The 19,888-nt window shown below is 44.8% G+C and overlaps 1 protein-coding gene across 7 annotated transcripts in view; it reads right to left on the bottom strand.

Annotated features, from left to right (window-relative positions):
* SLC45A4 (solute carrier family 45 member 4) overlaps positions 1-19,888 on the bottom strand; it is an 87,270-nt gene that overhangs the window by 54,530 nt on the left and 12,852 nt on the right. Inside the window, exons 1-2 of one of the 7 annotated variants that reach the window (XM_017828450.1) lie at positions 9,971-10,068; positions 8,455-8,590 (exon numbers count right to left, since the gene is read on the bottom strand). The exons of 2 other annotated variants lie outside the window; for them this stretch is intronic. The gene's annotated coding sequence lies outside the window, so the exon portion shown is untranslated. Of the gene's footprint in view, positions 1-200; positions 315-8,454; positions 9,793-9,944; positions 10,076-19,888 lie in introns of those variants that run through there. 4 more of the 7 variants (XM_017828453.1, XM_017828449.1, XM_017828455.1 and 1 more) reach the window with 4 other exon arrangements.

The raw sequence follows: 19,888 nt of genomic DNA, 5'->3' as shown, positions 1-19,888 counted from the left end.
AATTCCTAGTTTAGCAGGAAAAACTAAATCACAGAATATTCTGAGTTGGAAGGAACCAACAAGAATCATTGAGTCCAAATTGTAAGTGAATGGCCCCTACAGGGATCAAACCCACAACCTAGGCATTTTTTGGACTGTGCTCTGACCAAATCCTGCAGGAAAAGAGTTCATGTGGTGCCTGTAAAATTCTTCCTACTTACACACGCTGCAGTTCACACTGACTAGAGATAACTCAAACAAGTCTTGGCCAGGAAAGCTTTTCCATCTTCCTCTGAGGACTTGGTGTGCTCTTGCTCACCACTCACATGTAAAGTCTGGAGAAACAGGATGAATATAAAATGTGCAACTATATCCTCTGTTTTGCCTGATGGAAGAATACTTGTCCTGTACCAACAAGCATCATCCAGGCTTAAACCTTCACTGGCATGGAGACCAAAACCCTGCAAATAAAGTGTTACCAGCCTTCAAAACATGGAACTGGAATTAGCATAGACAGGTCTCCCAGGTACAAAATGTAAATTCCTTCTGAAAAATAATGCAATCAAAACAGACTCCAGTTTACTTTAGGACACACATGGGGGAAGTCAGCCATCTGGATAGGATCTTGAGTGGCCTGATCCCAGATTTCTCTGCTGAACAGAAAATAAACTGCACACATGTATGTGCCTTCTCACATGCTTTTTATTAAACACTTCCTACCAGGAGGAGCAGGCCTGACTACCATTTGCTGAGATGACACTGATTTCAGAAGCATTGGCAGCTCTACACTGGAGCCACACTTCGAATCCCATGAGACTGCGAACAGTGACACTCGTCTGTCACTTGGGATACATCCTGCCCACGTACGTCTGTGTGACACTGCACCTCAGTGATCAAAAGAGCTACTCAGACCTTCAGGCTTTGCCTGCACAATCTACAGTTTAATTCTGTGCCTGAACTCCTACTTAGCAGTCTGGGGAGTGCAGATGTAACATTATATTACAGGCCCAGATATAAGCAATGTGAGGTGTATTCATCACCCACGTAAGCCTGCTGGATTTTCATTCCTTCCTGCAAGGCTGGAAGGGTCACAGCATTGCTACAAACCCAGGCCCTTTCAGATGCAAAAAGTCAGATTTGTGTAGCTGTAGTCTTAGCTGCTCACATCAAACAACTTAGAGCTCCAGTTTGCCGTGTGAGGCTAACAAATTAAGGAAGGAAAGTTCTGGGCTCTTGCTTTATCAGATAGGACGGAGCAGAGAATTTTCCAGCCTTGGCTTCCTGCTTTGCTCTCAGTCTAGTCCAACATTTTAAAAATTTCTCTGGTGAAAGCCAAGAGTTGGCCAGTGTTCTTGTTATTCTCATTCTTTGAAAAGATATGACTATTACCCAGACAATGAGAAAGGAAGTTATTTAATCCCTACATCAACAGCCAGCAAGAAAATGAAGCATTATAATGGCACTGGTGTAACTGCACCAGGTAAGAATTAAAAATTATGCCGGACAGTCATTGATGCAAAAGGAAGGAACCCATTTTTATTTAATATTTGCCACAGGCAGGCTTCCAACTCATTTTCCAAGTTACAGGTATATGCAATATTAATGAACTGAATGCTGCTACTGGAGACAAACAAAGTGTTGCTTTCATTTGCACAGTACTTCCACCCTGACCACACCAATTTAAATGCAAGACTGACAGTAAATTGCATGGCAATTTTATAAATACAGAGCTGAAGTATTTAAACATAATGACATTAGACTCCGCCTTTATTAGACAATATACTTTTAGTATTGAAGTTTGGGGAGCCATTACCAACACCTCTAGATGAGACTTTTTTTCACATACAAGGCAAACTGAGAATGCCTGAAGCACAGAATTGCAGCAGCTTTCTTATCCTGTTTCCTAAGGTGAGATTTCCAAATCATTTGGACAGCAGCAATTTCTGCATGTGAAGTTGAAATCTTATTCCCTACTTACTTAAAAAAACTGTCTTCTTTGAGCTATGGTGTGTGTGTCTGTATATACATACATACATATACATATATATATATATCTATCTCCAGTCAATACCGTAATTACTATGTGGGGACTTAAAGCTTTCTCCAGTAGGAATGTTTGACCACTTCCCATCAAGTGGCTGTAACCAGGAAAGCCCCTGAACTTCAGAAATCAGCAAAGACCTTCAGGGACACGTCAATCACTAAATTCCAAACAGGCAGAAGGAGGTTGTGATCCACAATCAAGGCAACTTGTCAGGTTCATTGAAGGATCCTGCAAGTGATACTCAGCAATACACAGGCTCCTCACAGAGCCACGCAGACAGGAGTCTGTTCACCAAAAGCTCCTGAAAGAGGCTGAAGTGCAGGAAACAGTGTAGTCATTATTGTAGTGATAAATTCACACATTAATTACAACCAGTTATTCAGTAACCAGCATTAACATGGCACTGGAACTGACCTCTTAGAAAGTGTTAATTTAGGAGCATAGTTAATGAGGAAGAGAAAGCTACTAAGTGCAGTTCAGGGAAATACTGTGCAGGTTGGGCTGCTGGAATGACCTGGAAGTTTGTAGGCTGATGAAAGTACATGTTTAGTAGTTTGCAGTTATTGAGCATTGGAAGTTTTTTTGTGTAAGCCTATCTTTCCATGAAGTGACTTGTACATAGGTGGGATGATGCAAGGAAATCTGTTCAAGGAGTACAGAGTCAAGTTTATACTGAACACCCCTAAGACTCATTAGGTTTTACGTAGACAAAGTGATATTAGTGAGATCTAGCCATGAACAGGCTAAGAATATGCTGAGACAAAGCAGTGAGGCTTTATCTTAAGCCATCACATCAAAGACTATTACTTGCCCACGAGTATATCCTACTGTTCCTAACTAGTAAGAGATAACTAACCATATAATACCAAGGTCACCAGATGAATGGCCACCTGGGGAAGATGTTAGGACAAAATTCACTGTATGGGAACTCAAACCCTTTTATATATAGCTCAACTGGGGGCCACTACACAGTTGAAAGGCCGTGGTAGTGTCCAGGTCATATGCATACAAAGATGACTAGAACTTACTAGTACTATAGGGTCAAAAGGCTTATTTTCAAATGGCACCCTGAACTGTCACACAAACTATTGCAGAGCAACCATCTGGAAGAGGACATACCTTATCTGATTCAGTTCCATTTCTCCTGTTGACTGAGATATCTACTCCTGTGCAGCTGCACATGAAAAGTTTTGAACAGACAAAACGGGAAGATGACAAATTGGGAAGGTGATTTGAAAGCAAAGCAGCAAAACAAGCTTCTAGGGCCAGAAATAAATGTGGGAACATGAAGGAGACAGATAAGTAACTGCCCATTCACTGTTTTTAAGCCCACTGAAGAAAATGCTTTGATTTTTAGGCAGGTGGAAGTGCTACGATGTTAAGAAACAATCAGGATACCTCCAGTGCTGAGAAATGCAAGCCTGTTCCCTCCCTACACCACAGTTAGAAGCAGCACAAGAGCCAAGAAAAAGAACAAGCCCATAGCACAAGCTGATTCCCCCAGATACATTTCAGACTGCAAATGGGACATGTGCTGGTGTTAAAGCAAGTTTGTGCATTTGTTTTGGGTTATTTTTTGAACTCTTGGGAGTTAGCTGGCCAGCCACACTACTCCAAGGAGCAATAGTTCAGACTGTCAAATCACTCCTCTGGGAGTACCCAGAGCCAGACTGCTCAGGCCAGTGTACTTGCTCAAATATTCCCCTCATAAAATGGGAGGAGTATTTTTTACCCAGCATATGTGCCTTCTCCCCACCCAACAAATCCCTGAAACTCTCATTACCTGGAAGCAAAGAACCAGCATCAAGACTACTTAATAGTTAATTCTGTTCCTGCTATTTGTACTCCCGTATGATTGATAAGCAAGTTGTAGGTTAAACAGATTAAGTGTATTCTGGAAGATTGTTTTCTGAGCATAAGTGATGATAGGAAATTAAGTGGCACAGAAATCTGACTGCTCTGCGGTCATCGCTTGCTGGGTTAAGCCACTGTTTTCTGGATGTGGTCCAGAAAGACTGATCATATATTCAAGGACAGAATGCAGAAGATAAGTGTGACATGCAGTTGTGCTTTTGTAAAAGAGCACTTTGGGCTCGGCCCCCAGTTAGATCATTTATTTATCTGGCACCAGAGGGTGATAATGGCTTGTTTTCAAGTCTCCAAAATAAATGAACTATACTGCATGCAGAAGTAGTCCAGGCCAGCCAGCAGAGGATAGAAAATATGCAGGGTCAGCATAACACTGGTTTCAATTTCAGTTACAAAAACATTAGAGCTCTCATTTAAAACAAGATGAGGAAACTAGGTCCTCTCTCCACTCTGCTGAGAGCACCAGCCTTACTTTCCCCAGAACACTGATAAAACCCACCTCAGACTTCAGCAAAACAGTTTGGGGTAATGCTTTCCTGCTGCCATTTACACATCAAGGCTTTCTTAGAAGCATCTTCGGTCTATTCCTTAGGGCTAAGCTTTATCTCCTACCCTTTTATGCCTTGCTACACGAGCAGCAGCTATTGACTCACAATTGCAGTCGTGCAAGGAAAGTATGTCTCAGTCCATTCCCAGAGCACCTCAGGCCACCAGATTAGTCAGTCTTCATATAACACTGCAAAGGAGGCTGAGTCAAGCCTAAAGTGTTGGGTCAGCCAGATCTCCTAAAGCTAAAGAGATCAATTTAATAGTCTGTATCCTTCAAAGATAGGAGTCCTGGAAATCAAGTCTTCCCCAGATTTAACTGGGTTTTAAGTTTTATTAGTTGTCCAAACTGTGGAGACCAACTTCCCATCATGTATACATTGATATTCATGTTGGAGCAGACTACGTGCCACTGAGGGAAAACCAAGGTCAGGAGCAGATCCTAAGCCAAACCCCATCATTACCAAACAAAAGCCCTGTGTCCTGGTGCTTGCCAGAGTCACTTGCCAAGCGCAAGTTTGATGAGGAAACCTGGCTGCTTGTCCCAAGTTGTTATAAAGCCGTATGCCAGTGGCAGTCTAAATGACTGCACAGCACTTGTTGGAAGTACCAGCAACAAGGGGCTTTAGTTAATAGCTCCCGTGTGCCAGTTCACAGCACAAACCACTCCATGGCTCAGACACTGCAGAGCTCTGAACCCATCGCTGAGATGCCCAAAGTTCAGCTTTTTACTTAAGGCAAATTCAGTCTCAGGCAACTCTATCTGAGCTCTAGATTTAATAGTATGAACTCAGCTCTTTTTCATGCAGAGTATCTTGGTCCACTTGGAGGAGTGTTATGCTTCTGTAGCACACTTCAGAGCAATCAGAATAGCAATAATTATCCAGTGCTTGGATTCAGGAGCCCCTAACAGTCCCAGATGTAGCACATGATATCTGTTACCAGTGGAAGTTTTGGGTGGTTACTCCAAGCAGGGCTGTGACCCAAACAAGATGTGTGGGTGACTGATAAGCTGCTGACTGTAAGAGTCACCCAACCAGCAGCAGCTTACTAAAAACATGCTAAGTCTTTAGTTCACAGCACTCCACAGCTGAGCAGGGTCTGCTTCCAGGCTTGGTTTCTGGGGTCTCCAGCCAGGATCTCCTGTCAGGAAGGTGACTCTCAGGCTGAAACATGAGCTATCCGTCAAGCTACACATGTGGTATCACTCATCCTGACAACTTCAACTCTGACAACTGGACACACCAGAATCATTTGTTTTCTGCTTTTGCATGGAGACCTAAACACACAACTCCATTAGAAATTTATTGGACTCAGTACAGCAGTTACTAGGCAGGTGTAATGCTCTGCTTAGGAGAAGGATTTTTTCAACCACTCATACCAGTTTCGTGCTGTTATATTAAAGTAAGCTATGACTGCTACACTGTAATCCTCAAATTAACAGATTGAGTGGAAGTGTTCAGTAAGGCTGACACTAAATTGAAGGACCAGGAGCTCCAACAGAATCTGTATCAAATCAGTTAACCCATCTCTGAGGGAAACGACTGCACACAAGGCTGTTCCATTGCAGTTTTGATGAATCTTATGCCTATAGTTGGAATAGGTCACAGCCTGGGATCTTGCAAGTATTACAGATATAAAGGTCATGGGAAACGACCTTTGCAAAACTAAAATGCAGCACAAATAGTTCTTCATGTTACTTGTTACTCTAGGAGCTGCTAAAGCTTCCCCCTGTCACGATAGCCCCATTGCTTCCACAGCGGGTCTTTTGGCAGATCAACTGGAAAGCTCCATTTCAACTCCAACAGCCTTGACACTATTAAAAGTAGCCCATCACACTGCAGTCAGTTTGAAGGGCAAGTGAAGCTTGTTTTCACTTCAAACATGACACCAGCACATGTGCACTGCTGCTCAACACACATGCTTGATCATTTGGTGTGAGTATTTTAGGGAGGCTTGTGCTGTTCAGAGGGACAGACCCCTGGGTAAGCTCAAAAGGACCTGCCAGCTGCAGCCTGTGATGGGCAATGTGAAGGATTGCACTGGTTTTGTCAAATGTTCAAGTAGAGGTGCCCACAGACTGCGAGTGAAACTGGCTTCCCACTCTAGGAATTGATGCTGGGAGTCATAAGGTGTTCAAGTAAGGATGACAGCAGTACATCACAGGCAGATTTTACCGACTAAACTGGACAAGATCAAATGCTCCTGTGTAAAGCAACTGTTTATAGCTTAAATCAGTGTCTACTGGAAGTACTGAAGTGTTACATGCAGCTGTGTTCACAACTGCAGGCAGTACCTAGCAGCTAGCAGGTCATTCCAGCCATTATCTTTCCACCCAAGAATTTATAAAACGCCTCTCAAAGCCTCAACATCTTTTCTAAGCCACTCAGTTGGCAACACATTTTGACTTTAAGGTGGTTTTTCAAACATTAGATGCAGTTTCACTGGTGACTTAATCTGCAGGTACCATCCAGCGTTAATATTCTCATTACTTTTATAAATGATCCATTTAAATTTATACAGGGATATACAGAGTCCAGACATTCCCACCTCAGCACACAAGCAGAGCCACATTAAATCACCAAGTGCTAACTTTGTAGCTGTCAGTGAATCCAGGACTGGAACGAGTGTAAAGGTAATTAACCTCAGAGGTCACAGCCCTGTAAGATGGGTCCAACTTCAGCCTGCTCTAAGCTCCTTAGAGCCTGCATTTCCACATGGAGGAATAAAGGCAGTTACTTCAGAAAGCTCCTCAAACACGCTCCAACATTTGCTTCAGTGTGAAAATTTAAGGTCACATGCACTTGGACATACAAGGATGTGCATTGTTTCAGTCAGAGTTACACCACGCTTCGCTGGATGCCATGAAAATATTCCACTTGTGCTGCCCCACTGAGAAGGCACATGAACAGAGTTGCACTCCATGAGTTTTGTTGTAACATGACACAGAAGGGGCAGCAAGTTCACCAGCTGTCAGTCAGTGTTCTTGCCACCTTCTCACTACTAAGGAAGGACACCTCCAGCAAAAGACAATCTCCCTTGTCAGCATAAGACAGGACAATACAACTGTATTGAAGACTGACTGAATTTTTAAGGCACATTTCAATTTGGAGGGAGGGGATTGCCCTCGACTGCAGGCAGTCCCCACAGCATCCAAGCAAGATGAGCAGGTACTGCTCATTCCTTTCTCAGCAACAGACTTCCAAGGAGCAGCAGGGTCCTGCAGGGGTTAACCCACAGTTACACAGGAGGGTTTATCCATAGAACCATTACATTTTCCTTTTACTGAAGATGCCTCAGTCATACATAATTGAGCATGAGAACTGCTATCATTTACTTGCTCGGAGGGGCACGAGCCAACTTGTGTAAACCAGCCCCTGACATTACAAACAGCAAACTAAAATAGAAGTTGTTCCACTGATCCCATCCATTACATCATGGAAATTTTTATTTTGTCATGAAAACTCCCTTAAATATCCAATTTAATCTTATTAATAGAGGAATGAAGCTCTCGCTTCCAAGACAGCAGCTGCCACTACCTTTGACAGACACAGGAACTCAGATATGGTTTTGGTTGCCTCAGAGACTACTGGATGCAGTTTTAGGAGATTAAGGTAGTGTCATCTTTTCAAACTTACAGTAAAAAGCACTTCTGGAAGCATTTATAGCCAAAGCATTAAGTAAATACCTTAATCACTTGTCTGAAACCTCTTATTTAGGAAGGAAAAAAATCAGGTCTGTTGGACATTTCATCAATCCAGTACAGTCACTAAACAAACCAAGCGAGGAGGACCTTGTTTTCGCAATAGTGGTGGGAGGGAGGAAGGCACACACAAGCCATGTCAGTGCAATCACATCACCAACCACCTCTGCCAGGTATTTACAAAAAAAGTCTGACTCCTGAAGGGAAGCAGGAAAAATTCACCTGCTCAAGCTACATTTCATGAAATATTTTAGCAGCACTGTCTGATCAAGGCAGTGGAACATGACGCAGCTCACACTGGAGCAGTTCTTACAGAGCAGAAAGGATACATCCTGTAACAGTGCAGTTCCTTCCCATGGATCCTCATCATGCTGCAGTTATTTGTCTGTGCTCTGCACCTAGTGCTGCCTGTCCCTGCAGATCCACTTCTTGCAACATCTTCTCCTTTCCTGAAGGAGAGAAAATCATCTCCCCTGTCCAATATTCAACGTCCTGCAATATATTTCCCATCCTCTCCCATTTGTAATTCCCTGCATTAGCCAAGCTCCAGCAATGTTGATTCACTCACAGCAACCAGTGCCAAGTCAGAGCCTTGGCTAAACTCTTCCTCCCCTCCTTTTTCCCCTCTATACATAAAGAATACTGGAGGCAAATCACTCCAACAGAAAACTGCCCCACAGGGAGAGGATTTCTCAAAGCCAAGCAGTTTCTGCACCTGCTAAAAGTGCTAAATTAAGGCATCTTAGAGCTGCAAATCACTGATAACATCATCTTAAGGAAAAGTGCTGTTGTCATGAGAGATTTAAGAGTTAAGTACTAATTTATTCCCCCAGTACCCTCCCACCATCCTATCATGCAAGGGAGACTGTTTTATGATAAAGCATTGAGATCAGGTTACAGATTAAGTGTGGAATTATTCAAATGGCAAGCCAGTGATGCTTAATAGTCTGAAAAACTACACTAATTTCCATCTTTGGTCCCTTTGTCAGGTCCTCCTTCAGCACAGTCTCCACCCAACACAATCCCAAAGGGGCAACAAGCCACCTCTCTCATCCTCATCTCTGTAGGACTCACTCTCACAGACACCCCAAAGAAGTCTCTCCAATCTCACCTTACTCATCCCACCATTCACTCCTTACCCCTTCCCAATCTCTGCAGCCCAGCATCTCCTTCAGCCCAATCCCTCACCACAGCACATAACATTTCCAGTTTCCACCTCTGTAGCCCCAGATCTTCTTCACCCCCAAGATCCTCATCCCCTTTCCATCTTTATGGCCTCACATACCCCACATCCCAAAGCTCCTCACTGCTTTCTCACCTCTCCAGCCCCTTAACTCCTTCATCCAAAAAAGCTTCTCAGCCCCTCACCCCAAACTCTTCCTCACCTTCAGCCCTCCACTTCCCTCCTCCCAAATCCTTCCTCACCTTCACCCCAAACTCTTCCTCACCTTCACTAGCCCTTCATCACCCTCACCCCAAACTCATCATCTCCCTCACCCCAAACCATTCCTCACATTCAGCCCTTCACCTCCCTCACTCCAAATCCTTCTTCACCTTCACCAACCCCATATTTCCCTCACTTCAAACCCTTCCTCGCCTTCACTAGTCCTTCACCCCTCATCTCCCTCACCCCAAGCCCCTCATCTCCCTCACCCCAAGCCCCTCATCTCCCTCACCCCAAGCCCCTCATCTCCCTCACCCCAAGCCCCTCATCTCCCTCACCTCCACCAACCCCTGACTTCCCTCCCCCCACCGCTCCCAGCCGCCCCACACTCTCCCACACCTCCTCCTCGCTCCAGTCACCTTTCACACCCCGACGCCCCCCTTACCTGCCCCCGGGTCTCCCCCAGCACCCGGGACCTGCTCCGTGCGGCGGAGGGGGGGGTGAGGGGGTGAGGGAGGGCGGCGGGGAAGGGACGCAGTCACGGGCGGCGGCGGCGCGAGCGCAGCGGCTCCGGGGCAGCGGCGGCCGCTTTATAACCGGGACCTGGGGAACCGGCACCGCTTCCGCTTCCGCTTCCGCCCCCTCCCGCCCCCGACTCATGAATATGCAACGAGAGGCGTGGCCTCCCCTATGGGGTATAGGGGCTGCGTCGTGAATATGCAATGAGGGGCGTGGTCTCCCTGAGGGGTGGCACGGGGCGTCGTGAATATGTATGAGTAGGCGTGGCCTCGCTGGGGAGGGGGCGGGGGGCGTTGTCTGGTGACGGGCGGGGGGCTACGGAGGCGCCCTGACGTCCCCCCCAGGGGCGCCCACCTGAGGGGAGCCGGGGAGGGGGATGGCGGGGCAGGTGTCACTGAGCCACAGAGCCACAGAATCACACTGAAAATTCACAGGGACCATCGAGTCCGGCTGCTGGTCCTGCACAGAATCCCACCATATGCCTGAGAGCGTTGTCCAAATGCTCTTTGAGCTCTGTCGGGCTTGGTTCTGTGAGCACTTCCCTGGGGAGCCTATTCAGTGCCCGACTACCCTTCTGAGTGAAAAACCTTTTCCTAATATCCAGCCTAAACTTCCCCTGAAACAGCTTCATGCCCTTGCCTTTGGTCCTGTCACTGGTCACCAGCGAGCAAAGATCAGTGCCTGCCCTTCCACTTCTCCTGACAAGCAAGTTGTACCTGCCATGAGGTCTCCCTCAGTCTCCTCCAGGCTGAACAAGCCAAGTGCCCTCAGCCACTCCTCATATGGCTTCCCCACAAGGCTCTTCACCATCTTCATAGTGCTCCCTTGGACACTGTCTAATAGCTTAATATTTTTCTTATATCACGGTGCCCAAAAGTGCACACAGTACTCAAGGTGGGGACACTCCAGTGCAGAGCAGAGTGGGACAATCTCTTCCCTGGCCCGGCTGGCGATGCTTTGCCTGATGACCCCTGGGACACGGTTGGCCCTCCTGGCTACCAGGGCACTGCTGACTCATATTCAACTTGCCATCAACCAGGACCCCCAGGCCCCTTTCCATGGCACTACTTTCCAGCATCTCATTCCCCAGTTTGTGTCAGGGCTGTTCCCGTTGCGTGGCGGGGAAGGATGAGCCTGCTGGCACCGCTCTGGGTTTGAAGAGGGGTTCTTGGTTGGAAAGGGAGCCCAAGTGGCAACTTGAGGGTGAATGGAGCCTTCCACCTGTGCTGTACCCACTGAGGTATTGGGTGTTTGCACAGAAACATGACAAGAAGTCCCTTGTCCAAGCACAGTTCCAAACCAACAGCTTGGAAAGTGCAGGAATGGGTGCCCTTCTCTACCTGAGATACTGCAAACACTCTGTCCCAAAATTGCCAGAATTATCCTTCATCGTGAGGAAAAATAACACCTTTCCTCATGTTTGGCCACAGGGAAGGTTCCCATCCTGCCACATCGCCTCACCCCTGCTGCTCTCCGGAGGCCATGAGGCATCTCTCATGTCCAGCCTAGCACTGCAATGGCATGTGTGTGCCAGGCCACCATGGCGAGGGTGACATGTGGCATTTGTCATGTATTTGTCACATCTGTGGAACACAACCCTCAACACACAGCGCCCAGTGACCCCCAGGACATTAAAACGCTTCATTCCCTGTGGCAACCACGGCCCTGCCACACTGGAAGCACCCGCTGCAAACTTGCCATAAGAGACCATGGTTCTTTTTATTCCCAATTAATGTCTCCTAGCCTTAATTGTGCTGACTACACTGGGTAGAGTAGCATGATATTTAATTTTCATTACTTACATAAACTGGGGAGGCATAAAGCAGCATGCGAGCGGCATGAAAAAATGCACGTTACGTTGCGTAAGTGTAATTGTTTTCTGTTTCTTGACACGCTGTTAAGTATATATTCCAAAACAATTTTTTTTATGGTGAACTTCTTTCTCTGCAGCTCATGAATAAATAAACCACGAAGCATACCAGACTTCAGAAAAGGAAAACCACAGAAGGCAAAATGGAAGAACTGTACACATCTACGCGCTATTAAAAACCAAGATGAATCTGGAGTCTAACAAAGAGACTCTAGTACAAGCCCTAAAGAAACAAAAACTGGCATTAATAATTTATTCTACAATGCTATTATCAATATGTATTTATTTTTAGGCTAATTCAGCTGAAAAGCTTGCATGACCACAGTCATGCACAACTCAGTAAACTATCCATCCTCTGGTGAGGATTCCCAAAGTCTGTTAAAAGAACGATTGTTTTTAAGACATGTTACTGATGTTTATAGATACAAAAAGTGGCAAAATAATTATCTTAATTAGCCAAATGGTGAAGATAAAGCTACCACACTGATGACAACCCAGTGTAACACCTACTCTTGACAGTAGAACAACATCCTTTGTATCACAGCTGTGATATTGCTTAATAAAACAATGCAGTTTATTCCATGGAAGAAACAAAATGTACCTGTATTTATAGAAGTAAAAAAGCCTAATGACTCCGTGGTGAGAGAAAAGACTTCGGCGATTTTAGTGGAAATTCTATGAGACCCTAACACACCTGAAAACACTGAGAAGGGATCTGAAGATGTAGTTACAACTTCTAAGGTGTGCTTCTTGTTACTCACAGGTTTGTGGCAGACTGGACTACCTAATGTTTTGACACTCTGCTTTAAAATAGCTAAAAAAAATTTAAAAGTACTTTTTTTTTTTTAGTCCTTTTGTTGCCTGCTTTTGTGGCAAAGCGTGATCCTTACCTCACCCTGACATTTTAGACCCGTTCTGGCAATGTCCGGACATGTCCAGACGTGTCCAGATATTTCTCCATTGTATTTCCTCGTTTTATTTTTGCTCAAGAGCTGTTAATTGTCAGCCCTTAGCTGAGCCTAAAGTCAGAAAGAGTAATTTTCCATAAAAGAAACATTTTAGTTTAAAAAAAATCCAATTTTTTTTATAACAAGAGTGAGGGGGTGGAAAAAAAATACCCAAGGAAGCAGACCCACCTTTTCCCTCTAAGGTTCTTACTCAACTCCAAATATTTAACCCATAATAAATAAACGCATTCTCATGTCTTGGCAGGGGAGAAATGAGTGTCAGTCAGGAGACTGATGTGCTGTCCAGGCGTGTGCTATGTTTGCCCGGGAGAGGGACTGGGAGAAAAGCCCCTGAACTGTGGTTTAGAGGGAATTAGAGACACGCTCTGCTCCCCGGTGTGGGTGAGGGTCTGCCTCTCCTCAGCAGGGTGATGAATCCCGTTCCTTGGAGCGTCCCTGCGCAGTGTGGAGAGATTTGAGGCACTTCGGAGCAAGCTTTCCCTAAAGAAAGCACCCTGAAGTCACCTTAAAATCTCTCTGACTTTTCTTATGCACATATCCACTTTGTGAGTTGGGAAGTTAGAGAACCCCCCAAGGTACCAATCTCTCGCTTCTCCTGGTTTGTTTGGCATGGAGTGCCCGAGAACTTTAAGAAAGAAATAACCTACGGGACCTCAGAACACTAGGGAGCAATATCGTGCTCTGAACGCCTTGCCTTGTGTCTTGGTGTAGACACTGGAGCGAGGGGTCTTCCCTATTTAACGAGATATGTTAATTAACCAGCTGGCAGGATTGTCAACAAGCTGCTGTGAGTTCTCTGTACTCCATTTCACAGGTACTTGGCTTCCCAAATTGTTATGAAAACTCACCATCCAGCCAAGCCAAACAAACACCACCCCCAATATTATTTTACACACGTGTCAAAAGAAATAACTTTGCTGCGGGCCAAGCGGGTGAAGGAATTTTACAAGGCTGCGTCTGATCCTCCCTCTCCCCTCCCTCAGACAGTTAAAGAAATGTTTGTATGATGAAAGGGGTAAGGGAGCAGAGGACAGCTGGTTAGGACTTAATGAAATGTTTGAGCATTATCATGCGATAATGGATTTAGTTGACTGTTTGCCAGTGTTCAGATCTAGTGTGAATTGCTTTATATGAAACGCATCCAAACCTCCTGAGACGGCTGCTGCTCCTAAATCCTTTCAAAGCTGTGACTTTCAAATAAAAAAGGTAATTCTTCATGTGGATGGACAGAAGCCCTCGGGATTGTTTTGACTTGCTTTCAGATGTAATGGTGTTTGACACAGCCAGTTCTCCGAGGTGTCTCCTAATTGGGAGTGGCCATGGGTTTGGGAAGCCCGAGGCTACGCTTGAAGCAAATCTGAGCACCCAGAAGCCCAGGTGAGGTCTCCAAGCCAGGATACTTGTAAACAGGACATGAAAAAGTGAGTCTCAACTTTTACACATTTGGCCTGTAATTTAGCCCCAGGGTATCTCTCACCAAGGGTGAAATATCTGATGGGGAACCCAGGCTCTGAGCTTGAAACTGCTCTTTACCCTTCTCCCTACCCTTCCCCATGAAACTCTGTCATTACGCTGGAACTTTAATGGCTGTATAAAGTAGCGTGTGTCCCTTGGTGCCTTTTTTCCCCCTAAAGACATTGGGATGCTTCTGTTTTCTACAGATGCAGACTTGTGGCAAGTCAACCAAAGATATTTTGCCTGATGTAGATGAGTCTCAAGAAGGTTTTATGAACGGCAGGAGACCCTGTGAATTTTTGACTGGGACCCAGATAGGCAGATTTGCAGGTCAGTTCAGGTGGCCTGTGGTGGCCAAAACTGACTTTGAAGTCTGAGAGCCAAATGGCTTCCAACAGGACCTGCAGGTATAGAGCGTGACTCAGCCCTTTGCCCTGTCACCAGCCCAAAGTCCACCCATCTGGAGGCAGTTGGTTCATGTCACCCCAGAGCAATGTCAACAGTCCTGAGCAAGCAGGATGGTGCAGATGTCTTTGCCTTCCTCCAGAGCTGGAACATGGACCTGTACTGGGCACTGGTGTGGTCCCTCCTCGAATCCTGGGTTCAGTTTTGGGCCCCTCATGACAAGAAAGATATTGAGGTGCTGCAGTGTGTCCAGAGAAGGATAATAATCTGGGGAAGGGTCTGGAGCACAGGTCTGATGAGCAGCAGCTGAGGGAGCTAGGGGTGTTTAGCCTGGAGGAAAGGAAGCTCCAGGGGGAACCTTCTCTCTACAACTACCTGAAAGGAGGGTGTAGCCAGGTAGGGGTTGGTTTCTTCTTCAGGTAACAAGCAGTAGGCTCAGAGGTAATGCCCTCAAATTGCACAGGAAAGGTTTAGATTGGATATTAGGAAAAATGTCTTAGAAAGAGTAGTCAAGCACTGGCACAGGCTGCCCAGGGAAGTGGTGGAGTCACCATCCCTGAAGACATTTAAACAACATGTATATGAGGCACCTGGGGACATGGTTTAATCATGGACTTAGCAGTGCTGGTTTAATGGTTGGATTTTATGATCCTAAACGTCTTTTCCAACTGAAATGATTCTAGGATTCTAAAAGCAGTAGCTATACCTTCCCATACCATCCCCATATGGAAAAAAACCAGCTCATGATAGCTGTTACATCCCAAAAGGCCCTTGCAGGCTGTAAAATGGGGTTTCCTGCTGCTGCCACTTGTGAGGTCTCATCATGAGTTCATGCCTTGAAGAATAAGAGTTCCCTGTCATTATTTTCCTGGTTTGCACAGCTAAAAGCTGGTATTAATGGCTGCAAAAATTATCCTGCCTCTCGAGTTTGTACGGTCTATAATTATCTTCACAATAAAACTGTGAGGAATTAAGCTCCAGGGCAGTTTATAGGTGACAAGGGGTGACTTGACAGTCCTTCAAGAACTGTGGCTTTCAGTCCTCAAGCGCCAAGAGCAGTTAAGATGCTGCTAGACAGCACTTGAGAACTGCATGGCTTGTTCAGTTCAGTCACTGCTTCCCTTGCCATGGAGAGACCAGAATCTCTTTTTTTTTTTTTTTAATGCTATTTACTCGTTCTGTTTCTCTCTGCTTGGGCAATGAGCTGAGATTAGTCAGTTTTCCTTCTGAGCTGCCTCATGAAGCCATGACTGTGATGTTTATGAGGTTTCCATTGCAGCACAGGGATATTTGTATTTCGGTCACTCTACTTTTATTGAAAAACAGATACATTTTCATCATATTGGATGTGCACAGAACCAAAATCCTGAACCGAAGCCTGAAATACAGGAGGGTGTTTAAGTCTGAGATGATTTTCAAGTTTTCATTCGTATTAGCTTTACCCTGGTGAAAGCTGACTGGTATTATTGCCAGTTTACACTGGTGAATATCTAAAAAAGACCAGTTAGTTTGCTGTCTGCACAGGCTCCTGCCGCATGCCAGAGAGTCAAATTTGCTGAACTTTCACCCAAGAGATCTTAGAGCCTTTCAGTGCTTAATGGTAGCTTATAAAAAAGGTGGAGAGGGACTTTTCATATGGAAGTGGTAACACAAGGGGGAAGGGTTTTAAACCAAAAGAGGGGAGATTTAGATTAGATATAAGGAAGAAATTCTTTATTCAGAGGGTGGTAAGGGACTGGAACAGGTTGCCCAGAGAAGCTGTGGATGCCCCATTCCTGGAAGTGTTCAAGACCAGGTTGGATGGGGTTTGGAGCAACCTCGTCTGGTGTTCCCTGCCCATGGCAAGGGTTTTGAACTAGATGGTCTTGAAGGTCCCTTCCCAACCAAACCATTCTATAATTCTTGGTTACTTAGTGCTTTCTCATAACAACATAATGTTTTGTGGATTAATTAATAGTTGTTAATCTGTTGGGCTAGCCCAGAGCAGAACAAAATACTGCATTGTATCTGATCACAACACAAATGTTTAGTTTTAGCTCTAGACACTAAATGATGACCTCTAGTCAACTGAGCATTTATCCCTGTTCACGCTGCCTGCTTGTTTTGCAGTCTTATGGCTCCAACTGGATCCAAACTGTGCAGGTGTTACTGGGCACATCTGTTTTGATCACCAGGTGGGACCTGAAGCCTCTGTAGCCTTCCTGGAGGACTCACTTTACTCTTTGCTCTGCTAAGGCCTGTTACAACTACGTGCTGTGATTTATCTCATCTCTTCCCTTGCCTAATCGGTCACATACCTAATTGGTGTTTGCAATATTCTGGGTCCCAGCATAAACAAATTGTTTAGCCCTGTGTCATCAAAACTGCATCTGCAAAACCATCAGCCTTCTCCATATTTTTGGAAAATCCTAGGAAACAACTCTGCAGCTACACCTGAGCTAGTGGCTTCAGCAGCTATGACTCAGTGTTAGCAGAGGTCCATGAGCAGTCGCAAAAATAGACACTGTTGTGCTGACTGTATTCAGTTTGTTTTTTTTTTTTTTTCACATTTCCATGAAAACATGAGTAACACTCACCTGGGTGATGAAAAAGCATGTTGGATTGGCACTGGTTGGCAACGGGATGGAAAATTAGTATGTAAAGAAACTAGTGATTAAGATAATGAAAAACAATGTTAAGAGTCTTAGGTGAAGCCAAGTTTTGTAGCCCTCGAGCTTTTAATTGTGAAATTGTTGGCTCTCGTGTTGTTTCTGAAATAGAAATCTATTTAAATGACTTAAGCAACCCAAGTTTCAAGAATAACCCCAAGCAGGCTGTTTTAGTTATGACTGAGAAACTGAATTGACTGAATACTTTTTATTCTAATTGCTTGAATTTCCAAACACAACCAGAGAACCAAACAGCTGCAGACCCTGAAGTGTTTCATATGAAAGTAATTTCCAACTTTGAGGAAAAAATAAAATGCCAAAGTTGATTGGAGCGGCCATTAAAATCCCCTGCAAAATACTGAGATTTTTTTAGGATTATTTTAATCACTCCCCCTGCTGCCCCTTAAAGTTGAGTTTTTGGAAAATTCAGTTTTTGGAATTAACTCAAAACAGTTGTTTTGAATTAAGTGTATTCAGCAATTTTCCCCTTGTCCTAGAACTGACTATCAGCCCAGTCATTGATTTTCATTCAGTGTTGGGCTTGTGGAAGTCTCTCTATCTGAAGCACAGTGTGGATACTGCACATTGCTGTTCTAGGGCTCTAGTTTCACTTTACAGCTTAAATAATTTTAAAGCTGCTTGCTCCCAAAAGGAGCAACTTTTCATCTGCTGATCCTCTGTAGAATCATAGGATATCTCAAATTGGGAGGGTCCCTGTTCCTCACAGGACCTAAAACTAAACCATATGACTGAGAGCATTGCCCAGATGCTCCTTGAACTCCACAGAGGCACTTTATGAAGGCCCACACAAATACAGTGCTCTCCATAAACCACTCTACTGGACAGAAGCATTTTGGAATCCAGGATAATTAATGCAATTTGCAGACATTTTTGGGTGGTAAATACATGGCAATGCACTGTGGACTCCAGAACTCTGCTTGAGGAATTTTAAAAGTTTAGGCTTGGGATGGGTCAGTTCATGTAGTTGATTTGGTGGGAAACCCTGCATAAAAAATGAGTAGTTTTCTGTTGAATACACCTCACACATTGACTGGTGTGACAGTCCCACACGTTTGAATTTGCTGAGGCTGGCAGGTCGTGGTCAGGCTCTTTCACAGAACAAGTCACCCTCCAGTTCTCACTTCTGACCCCTGTAAACCAGCTACATTTTCCAGTTCCATCTCAAGCAAGTTCATCACCTTCTTCAAACACTTCCCAGATCTTCTCAGGACTACACCACAACCTCCTGGAGGGGGATCTGGAGGTGGTACTGCTCTTTTGTAGAGCTGTGTGCATAAGCACTGTGCCAACAGCAAAAAGACCAGAAACATTTTAATGGAGACTTGCTTTCCTGCTGCTCTTCTTCACTGGACAATCCTATTAGTTCAGCAGCTCCTTTCCTTGGTTATACAGGGAGCCTGGTGACTAAGCTCCTGACAAGCACCTCAGAGACTCAGGGCTGCTTTGATAGGACCAAATGTTTTGTATTACTGTCACAATAGGAATAAAGGACCTTTCTCCTTGGGTGGGTTTCAGCCCATTTTCCTGGACTAGAGGTGTATTTATGCTGGGCAGATGGATGCTCTCCGTAGGGATGTCTTAGCCCTCACCTGGGCTGGAGCACAGAAAGGCAACAGATGATTTGAATGGAGATCATTTGCAACCTCAAGAGCAGACTCAGGAGGTTATGGCTTAAGATAAAGAAGTTCATAAAAGTGAGAGGAGAGAAAGTTCCTAGCAATGAGGTTGTCTGGGAGGTTTAACAAGCTCCCCAGGGAACCACTGTTGCTGTGGATAACTTTGAGAAGAGATGAGGAGAAATGGTTTTGAGGAGTTTGAATTTTTCCTGTCAAGTAATTAGCTATATTTCTGCCAGAAAAGTCCCTCCTCAGTCCCAATTAAACAAGACCTGGCCTGAGTGGATTGTTCCAAATTCAAACAAAATGTTTTTTTTTTTCCAGCTGGCAAAAATTTCATTTATTTTCCTTGCTCTTTTTTCCTCCCCCTGTTAGTGGTTTTAGTCAGACCAGAAGCATATGCTGCAGAATCTGCCAGAAAAAATGTATTCACAATTGGTATTTACATAAATGCTTTTCAAAAATTGCCAGTCAGTGTCCTTGGAGGCAGAAATCCTCTCTCCAATGATACAACAGGTACAGTACAGACACCAGTCACCTCTTGTTTATTCTTATCTCTCAGACTCACACTGTCAATGACACAGTTCATTTGGTCTTTCACCTCCCTTCTGAGATGCCCAACAAGCCCATGAAAAGGGATTTATTTTTCTTGTCTTGGTGAGCAACACTGTTCCCCACGAGCTCTCAGTGTGGTCTGGTGGGGCTATGGTTGGAGTGTGGCTTGAGAAGTTCAGAGAAGTATTCAGGGTCTATGGAACACTGAGCTGAGCTGAAATATAGACTGTTTTCTCCTTATAGGTAACTTACTGCTAACCAAGTATTCCCCCAAACAATTTCTTCTTACAGGTCTGTGCCTTGCTG

The sequence above is a fragment of the Lepidothrix coronata genome, unplaced genomic scaffold, assembly GCF_001604755.1.
Source record: "Lepidothrix coronata isolate B3197 unplaced genomic scaffold, Lepidothrix_coronata-1.0 Scaffold148, whole genome shotgun sequence".
Taxonomy (NCBI): Eukaryota; Metazoa; Chordata; class Aves; order Passeriformes; family Pipridae; genus Lepidothrix; species Lepidothrix coronata.
This window is presented reverse-complemented; position numbering and strand designations above follow the sequence as displayed.